The sequence below is a fragment of the Emys orbicularis genome, chromosome 2 (genome assembly GCF_028017835.1).
Source record: "Emys orbicularis isolate rEmyOrb1 chromosome 2, rEmyOrb1.hap1, whole genome shotgun sequence".
NCBI classification, from domain to species: Eukaryota; Metazoa; Chordata; order Testudines; family Emydidae; genus Emys; species Emys orbicularis.
The window spans coordinates 57,986,996-58,008,953 of record NC_088684.1 but is presented as its reverse complement, the minus strand read 5'-3'; the positions used below and the strand labels follow the sequence as shown (position 1 = coordinate 58,008,953).

General features: G+C 43.4%; 1 protein-coding gene across 1 annotated transcript in view; it reads left to right on the top strand.

Annotated features, from left to right (window-relative positions):
• KCNB2 (potassium voltage-gated channel subfamily B member 2) overlaps nt 1–21,958 on the top strand; it is a 278,456-nt gene that overhangs the window by 186,880 nt on the left and 69,618 nt on the right. The gene's annotated exons all lie outside the window — the stretch shown is intronic.

Below are 21,958 nucleotides of genomic sequence, written 5' to 3'. Positions count from 1 at the left end.
GTTCTCACCCCACTCGATATATCATCATATAGCTACACGACCATTACAAATATTCTGAGAGTCATGCTTGTGTGTCTACCCCTGTCATTACTTAAGTCAATAGAGTGTCTGCAGTGACTTCAACAGGAGAATGGGTTCCACAGTGTATTAAAAACAGTTACACAAACCATATAATATACATCAGCGGCTCTCAACCTTTCCAGACTACTGTACCCCTTTAAGGAGTCTGATTTGTCTTGCGTACCCCCAAGTTTCACCTCACTTAAAAACTACTTGCTTACAAAATCAGACATAAAAATACAAGTGTCACAGCACGCTATTACTGAAAACATTGCTACTTTCTCATTTTTACCATATAATTATAAAATAAATCAACTGGAATATTAAATATTGTACTTACATTTCAGTGTGTAGTAGTACATAGAACAGTCTGTATGAAATAAGTCATAGTCTGTATGATATTTTAGTTTGTACTGACTTTGCTAATGCTTTTTATGTAGCCTGTTGTAAAACTAGGCAAATACCTAAGTGAGTTGATGTACCTACTGGAAGACTTCTGCGGACTCCCAGGGGCACACATACCCCTGGTTGAGAACCATTGATATACATAATGTAGGGTTTTTTTCACCAGATGTATTCTTTTATAGGATGCAAGGTCCAATCCTAATTTCAATTGAAGTCAATAGTAAAATTCCATTGACATCAGAGGATCAAACCCCATGTTATGATGCCAATCTCATATAATAAATACAGCATAATATAGTTAAGCAATTACTAGTTAAAGGGAAATATCAAATTGTGTAAATTCAAAATATAACTTAAATGCTGAACATTTCTACTTATCTTTTGCCAAAATCCATGTAGTTGTTTATATGTTCTCTTTTTTTCCCCCTAACAAAGTACAGTTTCAGCAATCATAAGCAGCCCTACAATAACTAACCAATAGTTCATATTTTGATTTCATTTACATAGCTGTACTCCAGATTTAACCTCATATAAATCAGATCAGAATGTGGCACATTAGGCTCAAGTGACAGACAAAATATTAAACACCCTGAAAGTCTCCCTTTATTTCACATGATTACATAAATGTCACTTTTAAACTCTCTGATGTAAATTGTCTCTTTTACGTGAAGTAATTACAACCACATTCTGAACCTCTTCAAACTTCTCTTATGGAGTTCCAGTAAGCACCCTGGTCAGATTTACGGCAAGTGAGTGCAGAATGGCAAACTGTACTGTACTTAATGTGCACATATCAGGACATTGACTGTAACATCTCAAAAAACCTGCACTGACTGGACTTAGCTACCCAACTAATTGTCTACACAGTGTGCAGTACTTTTAGACCACAGTGGGACATCTTCTATTTGTACAGTGTTGCTAAGTCAACTATACATGTCACTGTTCAGCTGGGAGAGTTGACCCAAACAAATAATAGATCCCTGTACAAAAGGATTACGTTCCATTGATAACTGCCCATACCTGTTCTTTTTACTCTCTTCATAGTCTTAATTTAGTTAGTGTTATACCACAATCCCTAACAATACAAATAATACGTAATAAACAAAACAAAAAAATAACTTGGAACTAATCAGGATGGATTTGATTTAAATCAAATTGATTCAAATCATTATTTAAATCACTAGTCAGGAAGACTCGATTTAATCATAGTTTTCTACATAAAAGTGCATTCTCGTTGGTTGTTATAACCTTAATACATATTTTTCACAACTCAGAGATAGATGTAGGTTTCATTTTTAGAAGGTACACACTATACATTTTTAAACAGTGATTTCTTTTGAAAACTTTTCAGATTAGTTTTACAGCTATATCAGAATATGAATGATTGTTTGGTTATTTCATTTACCAAAGATAATTGAAGCAGATATTTATGAAGTCATTGGGAGGTGAACTGTCTCCAGTTCAACAGGTTAATCATTAATATTTGGAGGATTTTCTTGCCATGCTGTATTAAGAGGAGAACATCACCAGACACACACATAAATTGTTTTATTTAACTAAAACAACAACGTTAAGTATTCTAGATTTTTTTCTTCAACAGCAAACATATAATATTTTAACAAAACAAGCATATGTCCCTCACTTCTCACATTTATCTCTAGACTTCTTCTCATTGTCCAGATCTATTCCACTCCCAACAATCTTCTATTCATTGAACTTTTTGAAACTTGGCACTTTTAGAGAGATGTAAGGGATTGACTGACTGTGTGCACAAATTTGCAGAGGAACAATAGAGTTGAGGTCTGTTATTTATCACCTCTATATATTATTTATGTATTTAAAAACATTTTTGCTGTTAACAAGCATGTTACCTCTGGAGATACAAATCCACAGTTTGAGGACTGAAAAACTAAGCATCTCTGATGGTATCTTCTAGACTGAACACTGAGTCCCATTGGGTAGATAGAAAGATAAAACTAAATAATCTATACAGAAGCCTGTGGAACCCCATAAGAGTGGGTCCCTAATCCATGAACTATTGGAACTCATTTACAAAACTTTTCTTAAACATTACATTCATATATTATCTCAGACTATAGAATTAGAATTTATAATCCCTATTCCATGATGAGATATCTTTCAGCTATAATGTATCTTAATAAAAACTATCTTTAGATAGTTTTTTTTCCCCTCAAAAAGCATTTTATCAAAAATATCCGATTTTAAATTTAAAAAATCAATTTTTTTTTAGATTTTTTTTCTTAAAAATCATTGATTTTTATCCACCCTGGAACTAATAAGGGCAATGCCAAATATACCTGCTTAGTAACGTTGAGTGAAATTCTGGTCCTAATGGCAAAGACAAAGGCAAAACTCCCATTGACTGCAGTAGGACTAGGTTTTCTCTCTGCTTTTTTTATCTTGTATTCCTTCCTTCATTCCTTCATCGGATCTTAAGATCTTATTCTGCGAGAAGCAGAACACCTCCTGAGAGATGGACTCCATTGCCATTGAAGCCAGTATCTCTCCATCGTTTAAATGGAATTACTTATGTGGGCAACATTTCTAAACTGCATCAGTGTTTGCTCAATCGAGGCCTTCTATTGTAAGCTGTTTGGGGCAAATGCCTGTTTTTAATATCTGTAAAACACTATGCACACTAATGCAGGGCCAGCTCTAGGATTTTTGCCGCCCCAAGCAAAATCAATTTTGGCCGCCCCCCCCCCCCCGGGTTTTCTTACCCCACCCCCCCGGCCCCGCCTCAACTCCACCCCTTCCCCAAATCCCCAGCCCTGCCTCCTCCCCCCAGGCTCTCAAGCCTAGGAGTGAGGGGGGAAAGCGTCGCGCGCGCCGCGGCCACTCGGAGTCTCCCCCTCCCTCCCAGGCTCTCAAGCCTGGGAGGGAGGGTGAGCAGCGTCGCGCGAATCAGCTGTTTCGCGCGCCGCGGCCGCTCGGGATCTCCCCCTCCCTCCCAGGTTTGAGAGCCTGGGAGGGAGGGCGAGCAGCGGCGCGCGAATCAGCTGTTTCGTGCGCCATGGCGGCAGCCGCGGAGGTGAGCTAGGGCGGCCGGGGCACATTTTTAGGGGCGGCAGGGGCGGCATTCTGGCGCCGGCCATGCCGCCCCTAAAAATGTGCCGCCCCAAGCACCAGCTTGTTTTGCTGGTGCCTAGAGCCGGCCCTGCACTAATGGCACTGTAGACATAACGATTGTCTGGCAGCCAGCTGGTAAAGAACAGTCCCGGAGAAAGATATGGTAGCAGGTGCCATCTTTATGCAAATACTTTTAAAATGTGCAACTCTTAAAAGATGTTGAAAGACTGTGTGATGTTAGTCATTATTGATGTCACACATGTAATGTCCCAAAGTAACTCCCCCCCCAAAAAATAAGAGAATTTATCAAAATCAATGTATTTTTTCTTTGTACACATCTTATAATAGCAATACTGAGCAAGCCACAAAACATTTACTGGAGATAGAGGACCATGTGGGGTTAATGGCTAGAGGTTCCGCTCTTCTCAGGAACAACTCCTCTCCTCAGATATTACTTCTTACTTCCAAAGTTTGTGAATTGAAACTCAAATTTGGACAGGCTCGGAGATGCAAGGATGTTACTATTCCCAAAACCAAAGAGTTTAAAACAAGGAGTTGATGAAACTATGAAAAGCCCAAGTGATCTTCCATGGGAAGAAAATTCTAAGCCTGTGATTAAAGCACAAAAAACTCTTTCAAACCAAGTATGGACTCTGGAAGACTCATGTGGCGCACTGGGGCTCTGCTGAACTGCACTCTGCTTTCCCAGATTTTCTTTTGCAATGCAGTAATTTTTTAGTCTTTCTTTAGGAAACTCACTGTGGCTACAGATGGTGCATGGGGCAGCACCGGGGGGGCATTTGGAAGGGGAAGAGGCAGGAACGGTCTGAGGAAGAGACCAGATGATACACCACTGTGCAGATCTTTTGTTTTATCCCCCCTGCAGTGAGGATGTATAAAGCATGTGGAGGATTATTACAGCCCGTAAAAGCCAGTTAAATCTTTGTGCATAGTGTCCCTGTATTCAGTCTGTGGTGGGGTAGGAGATAAGGAGAGTCCTCCCTTCCAGGCAGGCAGCATGTCTGCCCTGCATCCACCTGGTACTTGGACTGCAGGCTGAAGGTAGGATGTTGGCCTATGGGGAAACATAGAGAGACCACTTAGGCCCTGATAATGCTCCTTACTCAGGCAACAATCCCATTAATTCCCATAAATGTGGTGCTGCTGTAAGGATAAGGGGTGTTTTTTCTGTTTGGGTGTGCTGCAGATTTATTGCAGTGTTTTAGTCATTCCCAAGCTGCTTGTCATGATATTTGGAGAGGCAGGGTCTACCTTTGCTCTGGAGACTTCTACCTCTTATGACTTTCATAGAGCAATAAGGTATCCATAGCCACTCAGGACATTACAGTTTTCACAATAGTACTTACTGTGGATGCTCAAACTTCACAGCAACAATGGAGATAGAACTTGACCCTCCTCTTTCAGCAGCACAGGTCTTCTCCATTGTTTTAGCACTATAGGGCTAATGAAACAGCTGAGCAGTTCTGTTCTTCTCCAGTAGAAGACAGTGGTATACAGACACATTAGTTATTCATTATAGTAATATTAGAATAGTTAATTTTTAAAGGGAAGATGGAAAAACAACCAATTCATTTTGATACAAAGAGAAATAGTTAATGTGGTAAAGGTGGCATTGATAGGAAATTTACAACTAGCGTAGGCTGAAAAGTTGGAGAATGGAGCTAACTCCCAGAGATTTATCAGAGTGCAAAGTATAGGTGCAAGTATATTTTTAATGGGACACGGAATCCATGTTTCTTTATGGTTAGACACTCTGAGAAGTAGTGCCCATTTTGAACATTGAAAAGGCATTTTAGGTTCCCACATATACTCAGCAAATTTTGATGGGGATTGACATAGGAGAAATCAATGATTTAGCTGAGGAAATGCGGTAAAATCTCATTTCATGGACGGATCTTTACTTCAGATCCAACTTCAAGCTGAAAATCTTTACATTCAGCTTTGTTTCTGAATTAATTTGTCCTTTGTCCCCTCCTACTCTCCCAGCCCTCCCCATATGTCTCCAAGACATGCTCTATTTAGCAATCATCTCCCACAATATACACCTACAAACAGAGCTTCCTGATCTCCAGAGGGATATTAGACTTCATTTCCTAAGAGAGTGATTTTCATTGGAAGCCAGAATTCTTATGGATGTATGAACTCCTTAGTCGATCTTTATTCAAATGTATATCTGCCAAAGCCCATTTTAATGGTACCCCCAAAGAGTGCTTTCTATTCTGTTGTGCATGTCACTGCATCAGTGGCAAAGAAAAGAGGAAAAACACAGGTAAAACATGAATTTTATGATTTGATAACAAACTATCTAACAGGCAAAATGCCACAGGCTAAATTCCTAGACCAGATTTTTATTGGGATCATGACAGATGTGACATTATTATGTCCTGGAAATTTCACATTGTATGACTCATAAGGGTATAAAGCACTATCTTTTATGGCTGGGATAATGATTATGATAAAAAAAATGCTGTGCTAATATAAGTGCCATTTGAACTATTTGCTGTAACATCTGGGGGGGTGGGATTCAAAAGAAAATACAGAAATGTGTTTGGGGACATTTCTTCTAATCTCTAAATAAATAAATACAAAGGAAATGGAAACTACCGGTTTACTTACTGGGGAGGGGAAAGTCTTCTGGTGTATTAATAGAAATGGGCTCAAGCCTCAAAGTTCAGAGCCAGATAAGGATTTTTGGTACTTCACAGTCCGCAGATGTTCAGATTCAGGTATTTGGTCAATTCCATTATAAAGATAGATCTGGGTTCCCATTTTGACAACTCCAAAATTGGATCTCTGTTTGGACCCGGCTTTTGCTTTGGGTCCATCTGTCCCTAGAAGTAAAAGAATAGTGGTTTTGAATGTAATTGCTTCGACTATTTTAGTTGTAGTACTGAAGTACTTGGTATTGTTGTACCATAGTTTGACTTCTCCAGAATCACTGCAATGTGGACTTGTACTAAGTATCAAATGTGTATATGCAGAGCTGTATCACATAGATTAAAAGCAGATTTTGGTTGAGTTTTGTTGATAATTAAAATGCCCCTTCTCCATGATCTGTGGTGCAGAATTTGTGAAAATAAGAATAATTAACAGGTTAAATCTTTGAGGATGGAAAAGTGGATAATAGGAAAATCAAGTTTGCTGATGAAGTAGTGGATAGTGATTTTTTTTTATTCCCTTATGCTCTAGTTGTATAAATTCAATTAAATGTTACTTTAAGATAAAAATGTATCTTATATGCATATTAAAATTAAATATGAATCTGGATGATTTAGGGGATTGTTAATAGGTTCATACAGCTCTGTCTATACATTGCAAAAAACATAATCCGCCATTGACCATTGAGTCGTGTGTGTGTGTGTGTATAGATACAAGGATGACCCTAACAGTGATACAAGGATGCAGCAGTATGTACCATGAGAACAATAATAAATGTACTCTTGACACTAATTATTGCCTCACCATCATGCTGCTCAGCAAGACAAATGAGGGGCTGCCATCTCGTTTACATCAGTACATGACATAATTTTAAGTAAGGGCAGAAATAGATAATGCTCCTTTTACTTGGCATGCAGCACTCAAAAGGAGAAGGGAAGTTGTTCATCAATAGAGCTGGTTAAATAAATAAATTTGCAATTGTTATATCCTTGTGGGCAACAGTTTTAGGAAGAAACCACTTGAGACACGGAGAGCTGTAAACCTTAAAAGCAGCCATTTATTGCCACACACTGAACTAACCAAAAACCAGCCAAAACTGGCTGGGCTATCCCCTAATAATCTAACTCAGTTGCCATAGCAACAACAAGATTCTATTACCACGACAACCAAATACACAACATATTCCTCCTTCCTTAATGAGAACATCCCCTAAATAAAACAAACACTAAACTAGAGAAGGAGGGTAGACTGCTTCCATTCCTGGCTAAACCCCAGGGATTATTTTGCCCCGTAACCGTGGGTTCACCCTACCTAAAGATCCAGCCATTGAGGAGGCCTTCTGTCTCTAGGTGGATTATGGCGGACTTCTGGTGTTGTCGCACCTGAAAGTGTCTTGGGGCAGGCCTGACAATGGGCTCAGGGTTCATAGAGCGAATGGGTGAGGATGTGGTATCAGCTCATTCCGTGCAGGGGGGTATCTCTCCCACCGGCAGTAATGGAGGGGGAAAGTCAGGAATAGGTGACTCTTGATTCGGTGTCTCGCCAGAAGTGGTGAAGTCAGGCAACTCAACTGAAGATGTGTCCTGAGGACTAGTATGAACTGGCAACAGCTGATCTACATGTCGCTGCCAGGTGAGATCCTCTGCAGTCCGGACTTGTAGGAAACAGATCCTGTTTTGAGCGATGACAGTGGCAGGGACCCATTTAGCTGCAGAAGTATAATTCTGAGCCAAAACTGGCTGTCCTGGACTAAAGGTTCGGTCTTTTGTGCTGGGTGTGTGCCTGATGACTTGATCTTCCTGCTGACATTGCACAATTTGTCAGGGTTCAGAAGGTTTCAGCAGATCAAAGCAAGTGCGCAGCTGTCGTCCCATCATTAGAAAGGCCGGGGATGCCTTGGTCGTAGCATGAGGTGTGTTTCTGTAGGATAGTAAGAAGGTGTCCAGACGCTTTTGAATGGATATTGTCCCCTTGCCGATTTCAAAGCTTGTTTCATTTTCTGCACAAATCTTTCAGCTAATCCATTGGTGGATGGATGATGTGGTGCTGAAGTGATGTCATGTGTCCCATTTGCCTTCATAAAATTTTGAAACTCCTGAGAGACGAACTGCGGTCCGTTGTCACTCACAAGTTGTTCTGGCAGATCAAAACAACTAAAGAGTCCCTGTAGTTTTTGGATAATACTCTCTTCAGTAGTGGACTGCATTATAGAGACTTCTGGCCATTTAGAATGGGTGTCTACCACTACCAAGAACATGCTTCCTTCAAGTGGGCCAGCGAAGTCAACGTGAATACATTGCCACGGGTTTTCAGGCCAGTCCTATGGGTGTAGGGGTGTCCACTGGGGCTGTATTCCTCACACCCTGACATGACATACAAGTTTTTGCCTTATCTTCAACTGTCCAATCCAGGCCACCAAAAATAGCTTAGTGCAATTTCCTTCATGCGCACTATTCCACAGTGACCGGAATGTAGCTGTTCTAACATCTGTGATCTCAGTGGTGATGGGATAATGACACATCTCCCCCACAACAAACAACCAGATTGGATCGATAACGCCGTCCTCCTGGACATATAGGTAACAAGGTCGGGTGAGACTGGAGAGGTTCATCAAGATGTTCCATGCATCACCAGGTCCATAACTTGGGACAATACTGGGTCAACGCGAGTTGCCTTCTTTACCTGAGTAGCAGTGATGGGTGTATTCTCTACCTGTTCAAAGTAAAAGATTTCCTTCTGGGCAATATCTTGATGTTTGACTGGCAAAGGCAGCCTTGAGAGACCATCTCCATTGCCGTGCAGAGTGGATTTCTGATATTTGATTTCATGTGTGTGCGTGGAAAGCAACAATGCCCAACGTTGCGTACGACTAGCAGCTAATCGGGGAATGCGTGTGTGGGGTCCAAAAATTGAAGTCAGAGGTCGTGAGAAGAGTAAACTTCTGTCTGAACAGGTACTGATGAAACTTCCAAATTCCGAAAACGATTCCCAATGCCTCACATTTGATTTGGGCATAGTTAATTTCTGCTTTGATTAGAGTGTGTGAAGCAAAAGCAATAGGCCTCTCTTCTCCCAAAGGCATAATGTGTGACACCACCGCTCCCACTCCATAAGGGGAGGCATCGCAGGCCAACTGTAGGGGTAAGGATGGATCAAAGTGCATCAGAACTTCAGAATTTAGCAGTGTACCCTTAGCTTTGTTAAATGCAACATCACAGGCTTCAGTCCACTTCCAGGCCTTGTTCTGCCCAAGGAGTTCATGAAGTGGTTTTAGCAGTGTGGCTAACTGTGAGATGAACTTTCCATAATAGTTTAATAGTCCTAGAAACGAGCAAAGCTGGCTAACATTTTGAGGAGGGGGAGCCTCCACAATAGCCTTAAATTTTGCAGGGGCCTTACGAAGACCCGTAGCATCAATGATGTGTCCTAAATATTCAACAGAGAGCTGGAAGAATTCACACTTGTCTTTGTGGACTCGTAGGCCATACTCTTCCAGTCTTTGTAGAGTAGCCTCTAAATTCCTTCCAGTGACCAGGATGTCATCCAGATAGCACTGGACTTTTGGCAAGCCACACAAGATCAAGAGGGCTATGGACCAGAACAGGGCGGGAGGAGACGTTATTCCAAAGGGTAGGCCACAGTATCACTAAAGCCCTTTATGCGTCACAATAGTCAACAGCTCTTGGGACTTTTCATCTTTTCATCGACGTGCATCTGTAAATACGCTTAACTCAGATCAATCTTACTGAACTTTTGTCCCCCAGCCAGGCCCACAAAGAGGTTATAGATGCGGGGGAGCGGGTATTGCTCTGCACACAACATCGGATTGACAGTGACTGTAAAATCACCGCAAATCCAGAGGGAGCCATCTTTCTTCATTATTGGAATGATAGGAGTTGCCCATGGGCTATGGGTAACTGGTATTAGGACTCCATTTGTGACTAGGTGCTCCAAGTCTGTTTCAACTTTTGTCCTGATGGCATATGGCACAGTTCTGGCTTTCAGATATTTTGGTTGACTGTCAGGTTTAATGTTCAATGTCACAGTGATTCCCTTCATACTTCCCAGATCCTCTCCAAAAACATCAGCATGTTTCCTTAGTATAGCGGTCAGACCGGTTTCTTCTTTAATCATTCGGTGCACTTCTGCCCAGTTGAGCTGAATCTTCCTAAGCGGTAACATTCCTGACTCCCCACAGTTTTGTGGATAGGTTCTTGTGACACCTTATGCACCCTAGGGGATGCACCGATGTATTGCACCTCCTTTGTAGCCAGTTCCATGGAGACCGCAAGATCAACAGCCTTCTATAAGGTAAGCTGAGCCTCTATCAATAGGCGCTTCCATATAGCTTCACTGTGAAGACCACACACTAACCTTTCACGTAGGGCGTCATTTAACATCTCCTTAAATTCAGTGTTCCGCAAGCTTTTTCAAAGTTGCTACAAATTGTACAACTGTTTCGTCGTCTTCTTGGTCTCTTTTGTGGAACCAATATCTTTCAGCAATTACCAATGATTTTGGAAAAAAACGGGACCCCAGGTTTTCCACAATGTCACTGTAAGATTTGGTCTCTAGCTTAACAGGGTGTAGTAAGCTGCGTAGCAGGGAGTAGGTCTTAGCCCCTACAACACTTAAGAATATTGGCACCTTCTTCTCTTCTGTAATGTCATTTGCAATAACAAAAAGCTCAAAATGCTCAGTATATATGTGCCATTGCACTATAGTCTCCTCAAAAGGTTCCAGCAGCCCCGTAAGTGTAGCCATGGTTTTAGTTTCAGTTTGCACAGTTAGTGCAAACAAGCCAGTTCTCACCCCCTTCCAACAGCAAAAAGGGCTTTTTTTGTACCTTGACTTCTACTTCCTTCTGTTGCTGGGGCAGCACAGGAATCCCACCTTCGTCGCCACATTGTTATATCCTTGGGGGCAACAGTTTTAGGAAGAAATCACTTGACACACAGAGAGCTGTAAACCTTAAAAGCAGCCATTTATTGCCACATACTGAACTAACCAAAAACCAGCCAAAACTGGCTGGGCTATCCCCTAATAATCTAACTCAGTTGCCATAGCAACAACAAGATTCTATTACCACGACAACCAAATACACAACAGCAATGAATAATTCATCCAACTAATTTAGCCTTTTATTCTGCTGTTGGAATATCCACACAAGTAGATCATAATTTCCATGAATTTATCTGTTAACATTTATTCAGCTAGTATTTTTAGTTCACAGTCAGTTCTGCTGATTGATTGTGAACAGTTAGCTGTGAATATTCCCTATTTAAAATTGGAGTTGTTTTGGTTAGTCCTAATGGGTCAGAAGTTTCTGTTGCCTCATTAAACAAGCATGGAAGCATTAGCAGTGCAAATACTGGTACGTACAAATTTAGCATTCAGTTTCCACAAACACTGATGACAAAAAAATCTCAAACACTTGGAAGTTCAGAGAAAGCAGCACAAAAGGGGCCCAGGTACTGCTAAAGCAAAGTAATCTAAAAATCAGACTTCATGGCAGACTTTTTTTTCAGTATCCTCCAAGCTCTGTTCATCAGCCTGGATGACAGCACCTCCCTGACACCAGCAATTGATAGCAGGTGATAGGGAGAAGCTGGAGAAGTCACAGCCTTAAGAAGCTGGGACGGGTGCTAACAAAATTTCCTAAACTGACTTTATCAGGCAACATCAGATTTCTAATAACACTAAAAGCACACAACACAGAAAAACAACACTTTTCATCAATAGGAGACATGGTTATTAGCAGTGAGTATACTGTAATAAAAATAAATATCATCCCCCAACATCCTAACAGGTCTCGGACTCCACCAGGGGAGCACCTTAGAGGCAAAAGAACAACTGCCTGTAATGATCATCCTACAGTTGGCTTGAGAAGGACCTGAGCCACTTCAGGACACTTCCATTCATGCCTGTAGCCTCAGAAGTATTTGGTGATCAATGATCTCAAATGCCATAGAGAGGTCCAACAGTTTAATTATAGATTCCTTCCTTTAATTGTGGTCAGGAGGAGATCATCCAACACAGCAACATTGCTATCTCTGTACTTGTTACATAATGCCTTATGTCCTTGTGAAGGGTGTTCCAGGCATTCACTCCCCCCTGCTGAAGATCCTGCTGCCTTGGTGCACCCCTTTAAGAAAAGAGTGGCAGCAAATTTTGGACCTTCAGGGTTGCCTAGAAAGCCTTCCCTAGGTGTGTTGCTGGTGGAATCGGGGAGTCTGGGTCCTCCAGCAGTTAGAAGGACTGGGAGCAGACAGCAGCACATCAGGGCTTAGTAGGCTGAATAAAAAAGGGGCTGGCTGCTCCTATCAAATGGCCGTTCCTGGTGAAGGGGAGGGAGGAAGGATCTTATCTCTACTATAACCCAGGAAGCCAGTTCTGGCTGACCACACTTTGCATTTGTCATTGAGAGACCTTTTTGATTTACTCTGTGCGAGTGTAAGGTCCGATTGGCTGACTGAGTTATACACTGAGGGACTACTGAAAATTAGTTGAGCTTACTTTACTTTATTGCCCGCTGGTGGCTCAGGTGAGCTGGTGAGCTGAAGACTCAATGAGTAGGTTGTAGGATACTGGAAGTAGACAGGTGTCATTGGAGACTCTTTTGTGAGCTTCCCCATTACCTTGCTTAGAAAAGTTAGACACCAAGCAGTATTTTGCTGTGCCGCTATCTTTCAGTGATGGTTTCTCTAGTATTATTTGGACTATTGCATTCTTTAAGGTTATAGGGTAGACTCTCCTCATCAAAGGAGGTACTGACAGCCCATCAGTGGGGTCCCGTATGTTTTCTACTTGTTTACCATCCAGAAAGGGCAGTGGTCAGAGTGACAGGTGGTGGTAGTTTTTGCCATCATTGCTTCTATCACTACATCTTGTGTGGATGGATCAAATTCTTGAGAGTATGGGGGAAAGGTAGATAGGTTCTTCTCTACCTGGAAGACATTGTAAAGGGTTATGTGTTCTAAGGCTGACATCCCTCTTTCTAAACTTTGTGACAAGTTGGCAGTAACCTCCATCAAATCACCCTTGAATTACAGCCCCTCTGTTGACAGGTGTTAATACTTTCCCAGCAAGGTTGAGTGGTTGCTGCTGACTCACTGAGGCATGTTGTTCATTCCCCACCACATGGCTATAAGGGAAATACAAATGGCTTTCTAGGGAAAAGAGTGGTCTGAGCTGAGCATTCCTGAGCTAGGAAACCTAAGAGCAATGAAGGCTAGGAAGGACGTTTGAGCTGAACTTTGTTGTATTGTTAATTTCTGTGCTTCTGAAAACAGACTCGAGGAATGAGGTAAGTGTGGGCTGTGTTAGAGAGCAGGTTGGGAAAAGCATCTCCTCACAAGCATGGTTGTGGAGACACAGAAGGGCTCCTGGACCATCAACCTCTTCTGCTCACCACCCACCCAACCACCAAACTACAAGGATGAGGGTGTCCCAAACTGCAATCAAAATGGGAAAGTCAAGGTCCTGCCAACTCTTATGTGAGATTTTGTTTCTTTTATTAAGCAGTTGTATTCCTCTCCCTTCTTATGGATCAGCACAGGGGAGCTAATAGAACTATAGAAACACGCACAGCCTGCTTTTTCCTAGACTAGAGAGTTGCAGTTCAGGGACGCTGGAGGCTCCATCAGCCCTCTTTGCCTCTGATTAGATCACACCACTGCACAGCCCAGCATGTGTAGCTTTTCAGTACATGCATGTCCCAGAAAGCTGTAAATAATTTTTGACAGATAGGGCTTTTAAGCCGGTCAGTTGTGCACAAGCCCTGTGGTTTCGGATAGGTCACATCTTTTGACTATGAAATTGTTTTAAAATTTGAAAAAAAAAATGGGTAAGTTGTTTGTTACATGCTATGTTATGTGATGCTTGCTCCTCACTGTACTACAGGGCCGGCTCTGGCTTTTTTGCCGCCCCAGGCAAAAAAGCCTCCGGCCGCCCCCCCCCCCCCTGCGGGGGGGGGGGGCGGAGCCTGGGGGGCGGGGGGGGCGGCGAGCCCCGGCGGGGGCTCCGCTCTCCCGCCGGGGGGAGGGCGGCCGGAGCCCCGGGGCGAGGGTGGCAAGCCCCGGCGGGGGCTCCGCTCTCCCCCCGGCGGCCGTGGGCAGGGTGCCGGGGGGGAGGGCGGCCGGAGCCCTGGGAGGAGGGCGGCGAGCCCCGGCGGGGGCTCCGCTCTCCCCCCGGCGGCCGGGGGCAGGGCGCCGGGGGGGAGGGCGGCCGGAGCCCTGGGAGGAGGGCGGCGAGCCCTGGCGGGGGCTCCGCTCTCCCGCCGGGGGGAGGGCGGCCGGAGCCCCGGGGCGAGGGTGGCGAGCCCCGGCGGGGGCTCCGCTCTCCCCCCGCACCAGAGGGCTTCTGCCCGGGCCACTGCACACTGGGGCCGGGAGCGCAGCCCAGAGGCTGCTCCAGCCCTGCAGCCCGTGGGGCAGCGTGGTGGGTCCAGGCGGAGCGGGCAGGGGCCCAGTGGGCAGCGCGGGGGCGTGGGCCGAATCCCTGCTGCTGCCGGGGAGCCCCGCGCCTCTCCCTCCCGCTTGCGGCTGCGGCTCCTTCCCGGCGGGACGCGCCCCCCCGGCCTGCCGCCGGAGGGGAGGGCGGCCGGAGCCCTGGGAGGAGGGCGGCGAGCCCCGGCGGGGGCTCGGCCCCCCCCCCCGGTGGCCAGAGCGCCGGGGGCAGGGCGGCGAGCCCCGGCGGGGGCAGGGCGGCGAGCTCGGCTCTCCCCCCGGCGGCCAGAGCGCCGGGGGCAGGGCGGCGAGAGGGCGGCGAGCCCCGGCTGGGGCTCGGCTCTCCCCCCGGCGGCCAGAGCGGCAGCCGGGGGGAGGGCGCGGGGGGGGGAGGGCGGCCAGAGCGCCGGGGGGAGGGCGGCGAGCCCGGCTGTGGCCCCGCTCTCCGCGGCGGCCCGAGTGCCGCGCCGCCCCCCTCCAGGTGCTGCCCCAAGCACCAGCTTGGTTGCCTGGTGCCTGGAGCCGGCCCTGCTGTACTAGAAAGCGCTATGGTTCAGCAGTTTGAAATGATGTATAGATTTGGAAAGATGATGTCCTTTCTTACCAGCACTGCCATCTTACAAGGAGGAATGTGTAACTAATGGCCCAGACCATATGACACCATGACACATCATAAACCTATTGTGTAAGTCCTAATAAGAAGCAAGCAAAATGCAGCTCATGCAGCTAAGCAGCCAGGTTGTAAACTATAGAAAGATTTTATATGAAATAAGCAGCACACATTAAACCAGTGATTCAGACTGCCCTCAAAAGAAAGGTATAATCCATTCAGCACACCATTCAGGGAAAGAAAGCATGCTCTCCACTGTCAAAGCTTCAGGAAATTGCTAAATTTGAGTTCTCAAATTATAGAATGTGGCTGTTGCATAATATTAAAAGTTAATGCTGAAGAATTTGGCTTATTCATCGAGGAGAGACATCTCTCACTGGCTACAACCTGGAGTAAGCTAGTGAGGTTCCATACATAACATTGTCTGCCAAGGCATGCCATTTAGGAAACAGTTCTAACACTTGTAAAGTCTGAGGGAGATTGGTTATTCCTACCCACCTCCACCTCAGTGATTACTTAGACTCCACATTTATTCAAACACATGCCTAACTTTATGCAGATGAGTAGTCCCATTCATTTCAACTTAAAGTTAAGCATGTGCTTAAGCATCTCATTGAATTTGGGCCTTCGGTTACAAACTACTTGTGGTAGGGACTGTCTCTCATATTGTGTTCACAATGTCTACCATGGGGCCTTGTTCCTTGAGTGGCTAGGGTTGCCAACTCTGACTGAAGCTATTCCGGGAGATTTTTTTTTTTTTTCCAACCTGACATAATGTCATTTTCTTAAAATATCCTATTAAAATCTCCTGGATAGCTTTCAATAATCACCGGCAGATCAATTCCAATTCCGGGAGACTCCAGGCCAATCCTGGAGGTTTGGCAACCCTATGAGCAGCCTTTGGGCACTATCACAGTACAAATAATAATAATTAATAATTAATTTATGATTGATACCCAACCTGTGGGTCTGGAGAGCCTCCATGTGTCAATTTACTACCTCAGTTCATGAATATGGTGTGTTTCTCTGTGTGTACTTTTCATTCCCTCTCCAAACTCAGGACTGATCTACACTACATAGTTAGGTCGATGTAAACTGCCTTCCGTCAACCTAGTCATGGAAGTGTCTTCATTTAAATTTGGCTCCCACTGACTCTCTACACTGATTTAGTAGCACCACAGTCAATGTAATTAGGTCAACGTTGCTTACGTTGATTGTTACTGGCTTTCAGGAGCTGTCCCATAATGCCCCACACTGACAGTACAATTGATACAAGCACTCCTGGTGAGGTCACACATCGCCAACATAAGGAGCCAAGTGTGCACACACAGGTGATTTAATAACTGCAGTGGCTGTATGCCGATGTAAGTTAGGTTCACATAATTTTGTAGTGTAGACATGGCCTCAGACAGCAACTTTCTCAATTTTCAGAGTAGCAGCCGTGTTAGTCTGTATCCGCAAAAAGAACAGGAGTACTTGTGGCACCTTAGAGACTAACAAATTTATTTGAGCATAAGCTTTCGTGGGCTACAGCCCACTTAATCGGATGCATAGAATGGAACACACAGAAAGAAGATATTTATACATACAGAGAACATGAAAAGGTGGGAGTAGCCATACCAACTGTAAGAGGCCAATCAATTGAGATGAGCTATCATCAGCAGGAGAGAGAAAAAAACCTTTGAAGTGATAATCAAGATGACCCATAGAAGGTGTGAGGATATTTTAACATGGGGAAAGAGATTCAATTAGTGTAATGACCCAACCATTCCCAGTCTCTGTTCAAACCTAAGTTAATTGTATCTAATTTGCATAGGAAGTGAGCTTTCTTGTAACAGGAACTTAGGGCTCTGGGCTGAACTAAGTGATTTTATTTATAACTTTGTTAGACATCTGTTTGAATAGCTGCAGGGTCTGGTACTAACCCTGCCAGAGATTTGTCAACCTCATTATTGAATTGCCAGGAGCATACCTAGAAAGGGCTTTTCATTTAAGGAAGACTTATCAGCTGAGGGCTTGGAGGCTACCTAGGGTTCTAAACATCTTGAGGATATTCAGGGTTCATCTAGAGCATTCTGCAGTATAAAATTCAGACTTTTTTATTTTTAAGTTAACTTTCTCCTGTTCCTGAGAGTAAAGCAGTAGCTTTTTTAAGGTGGTCCTGTGTGCATTTCAGCACTCCCAGTGTCTGTGTCACACTGGGTAGGAAGAATATGATGCGATGTCACAAAGGGGGCAAGGCTTCATTCTTAGGATTAATGATGTCTTCTAAGAGTATAAGCCTTGCTGGGGGCGGGGGGGAGAGACTTGCTACACTTAGGAAAAGGTACAGCCAGCACTCCTCCAGGAATGCTGGTGCATTAGGAGATAGACTTTCAATTCAGACATACCACATTAGGGACCGTCAACAACTCGCCATACCAAAAACTATGCCCCAACAAAGTCAGCTTGCAGATTGAACTAGGAGGGTGAAAGACTTCCTTAGCCTCCTGGGTCCACCAAAATTATTTTTCCTTGAGTCATAAACATGGGCAGGCAGTTACAATTTGCACTACTAGAGAACAGATACAGCTATAGAACACTGTGGATTTATTAATGCTTTGCTGAACTCAGAATACTTCTTATTCAATTATCTTTAATACTTTAATAGAAAGGTTTGATTTAGGGTAATTACAATAATCCTGGTGTTGTTCCAGATAAATACCCTGGAAAATATTCTGTGTTTGATTGTCAAAAAGCTTTTACTACAAGTAAGGAAAATGTGTCTTAAACTGGGATTTGAGAAAGATGGAGGGTCAATGAGGTGGGGAAAAAATTCAGATGCTTAAAAAAAGTCCACATTAAAAATTATAGATTACTGTACTAGGACCTAATATTGCTGCCCCTGAAGTTTATGGGATTCTTAGTTTGTCTTAAATGGGAGCAAATTGAGCCCTATGAGGCTTTCAATTGTAACCCTTCTGTATGTAATTAAAACTCGGGTTAGCCTGCTGAAAACAAATAATGTACCGGGAATTTACCGCATCATGAATGTCACTTTTTTCTTTTTTCTTTGCAGCACACTAGGGTCTCTGTCTATATATATATATATATATATATATGCTTAATGAATGACATCAACCTTTTCATCAAATTCTTTAGAATACCTTCTGCATCCTTTCAATAGACAAGTTATTCATCGGTTGATCTGCATTTGCAGACTTCCTTTCAACTCAGGCACACAAGACTTCCGATTCCAATGTTTCAAACTTCATTGACTAATATCTGTCTTGATATGGACATACCAGTCGCAGTGCTGTCACATGAGTTTGTTTTGTGCCTCCCCTGAGAAATAAGCATTCAGGAAAATTTGGAAGTGAGCAACCACCTTTTCCAGTTCTCTGCCAGGTACCCTTACAGAGGGAGTGTTTCAGGTAGTTTAATTTCTTCCATTTTTGCCTAAGATTTTGTTCCTCTTGGGACCATTTAATAAAGGCATGAGGCACATGAGTGCCGATGGGAGACTGAACTTTATTTCCCGGCCTCGTTCTTCAGACATAAGTCAGTGTTACAAATCATGGGTGTAGTTTGGGGTGGGCATTGCTCAGTGGTTTGAGCATTGGCCTGCTAAACCCAGGTTTGTGAGTTCAATCCTTGAGGGGGCCATTTGGGGATTTAGTGCGGGATTGGTCCTGCTTTGAGCAGGGGGTTGGACTAGATGACCTCCTGAGGTCCCTTCCAACCCTGATATTCGATGATTCTAAGGTGCAGAATTTACTTCTCCCCCCCCCCATGCATGGTTCCATTGGCCTGACTGGAGCTGCCCCCCCCCCCCAATTATAGAAGTAAAACTACATCCATAGTTATAATAGGTTAATAACCCTGTCACATGACAAAAATCACTATCCTCTGACTCTAATGGCTACTGTTACACGATGTGCAGAATCCAGAGTTCTCAAGGAGCCTACATACTGGAAGAAATATTCAGTGCTTTATTGTGGAACCAGTCAGTAATAACAGTTCAGATACTTTCTAATCTTAAGGCTTTCTGAGAAGCCTGTCCAAATGAAAACACAGCACTTTGTTACAAGCACCATTTGGTCTGCATGCAAAAGAGTAATCATTGTGAAAGTTTATTGTTCCAGGGTGTACAGGCTCCAAGCTGATCAAAGAAAACAATTTGCTTCCAAAGTACTAGAGGTTAACAGGTCTCTGATAAATAGAACTTATGTAAGCTGCAATTAATATGGAAAAAGCTGTACCAGGATATATATCTGAAAGGAAAAGTGTGATATTTGCATCCACCTCTACATTCAGCCTCAGCCAGCCCATATGCTGCAGCTTTAGCACATTTTTTGTGTGTGAATGATGTATCTGGCAAGAAGGCCATCAAGGACATTGTAAGCACTGTGACAAAGTTCCTCCTCTATCTTGGTGGGTCCTGCGCTTATTGGCGGATTTTCTTGCCTCAGAGATTCACCATGTGGGTTGGGGAACAGCCCAGAGACCTTCCCCTCTGGGAGAACCCACAGTCCAGGTCAATTGGGAGGTTTGGGGGGAACCCGGGCCCGCCCTCTACTCTGGGTTCCAGCCCAGGGCACTGTGGACTGCAGCTGTCTATAGTGCTTCCTGTAACAGCTGCATGACAGCTACGACTCCCTGGGCTACTTCCCCATGGCCTCCTCCAAACACCTTCCTTATTCTCACCACAGGACCTTCCTCCTGGTGTCTGATAACGCTTGTGCTCGTCAGTCCTCCAGCAGCACACCCTCTCACTCTCAGCTCCTTGCACCTCTTGCTCCCAGCTCCTCACGCTCCCACCACAAACTGAAGTGAGCTCCTTTTTAAAACCCAGGTGCCCTGATTAGCCTGCCTTAATTGATTCTAGCAGCTTCTTCTTAATTGGCTCCAGGTGTCCTAATTAGCCTGCCTGCTTTAACTGGTTCTAGCAGGTTCCTGATTACTCTAGTGCAGCCCCTGCTCTGGTCACTCAGGGAACAGAAAACTACTCATCCAGTGACCAGTATATTTGCCCTCTACCAGACTCCTGTACCCCACTGGTCTGGGTCTGTCACAGCACCAAGACCAGACGTCCAGGGGATCACATGGAGAATTCATAGTCCTGGTTCTCCACTGCCTTGCAGAAAGCATGTAAGATGTTACCTTCATTTAGCAGCATCTTACATGCATTTAGTATTTTACACCCAGTTTGCATTCACTTTGCGGAGAGGTAAATTACTACATAAAATGCAAGGCAGTTGACGGGCCTTATATGTTTCCATACGTCCAGTGTAACCCAATCTTAATACAAAAGAGCTGGATAGAAAAACCTTCAACTTCTAAATAGCATGTTGTTGATGTTAATATTTACTTGTAGGAAGCAAGAAGGTGCTTATGAATAGTTGAAAATTTTCCAACAGAAGAATTCTGTTTGGAAAATGCTGACTGGACCAATTCAAAACTTTTCATGGGGATGTATTGATTTCATCAAACTTTTTGATGAGAAAATATCAAAACATTTTGTTTTGACAAGGTCAAAACACTCCATTTTTGATGCTATTGTTTTGTTTTGACTATAATTTTGAATAGAGAACAGTAGTCAAAATGATAAAGTCAAAACAAAACATTTTGACCTTATTGGAACACAACTTTTTGATAAGGTCAAAAAATATTTTGGAATATTTTTTTCACAAAAAAATCAGAGATTTCAACTTTTCATCTCAATTTGGGACTAAATGAAATTTCAAAATCTCAAAAAATCCCACAGGACAGAAATTCAAGTGTTTTTTTGGCCTGTTCTAAGTAAAACCTATCACTACATTCTACCAAAGGGGTGCTGAAGAGTGTGGTCTGACTGCCTCTTTAAAGTTTTGGGTAACTGTCTCTCACCATGTCAGTAAAGGCTTTATAAAGTCTACCTGTCTAAAAAGAGGTCCTGAAGCCGGGTCTCTTTCACACTAACAAATGGCACAGTTGCCAACCTCCCAGTCTGGGTTTATTTTATCAATGTTTACTATTTTCCTTTCAGTCAAAATAAGATTGCAAGACCATCTGAGCAGATAATTATGTAACTGTGAAAGTTCAGAGCACACTGAACAAAACAAAATATGTTTTGACTAATTTATGCAAACAAAACATATGGTAAAGGTTCTGAAGCAGTCATTCTAAAATCTTCAAAAAATACTAGTTTCCCAAGTAGCCTGGCAGCGGAAGAATTGCATCCAAACTCTGTTCTGTCCTCTGAAACTGGAGAAGAGATTGCTAAACACTTCAGCCCCTCATTGTCTAAATCTGATTAGTTTACTTTACCCACTCCAGTATAGCCATCTCCAAGAATTACAAAACCGTTAGTAAGGCTCCTAAAAATCATGAGTTTGGCTTAAATCGTGAGATTGTTTTTTAATACACTTTGGATTCATTTTATTTACATTCTGGTTATTGAAACTTTAGGGTCCATTCAGGTCATGTTTCAAGCTTTTCTCCACAACTATAAAGGCTAGAAACATACTTTATTTTTAAATGAATGCTGGGATTCTCATATATTGACATGGCTCCAGGAGCTGGAGCTTTAAGAAAGACACCAAATATCATGAGAGTTAGCAACATTGCCACTTGAAGGGATAATTTCAAGATTATTAGGCCCAAAAGTCAACCTACCCACACATTTGTCCCATATTGTTCTTATTAG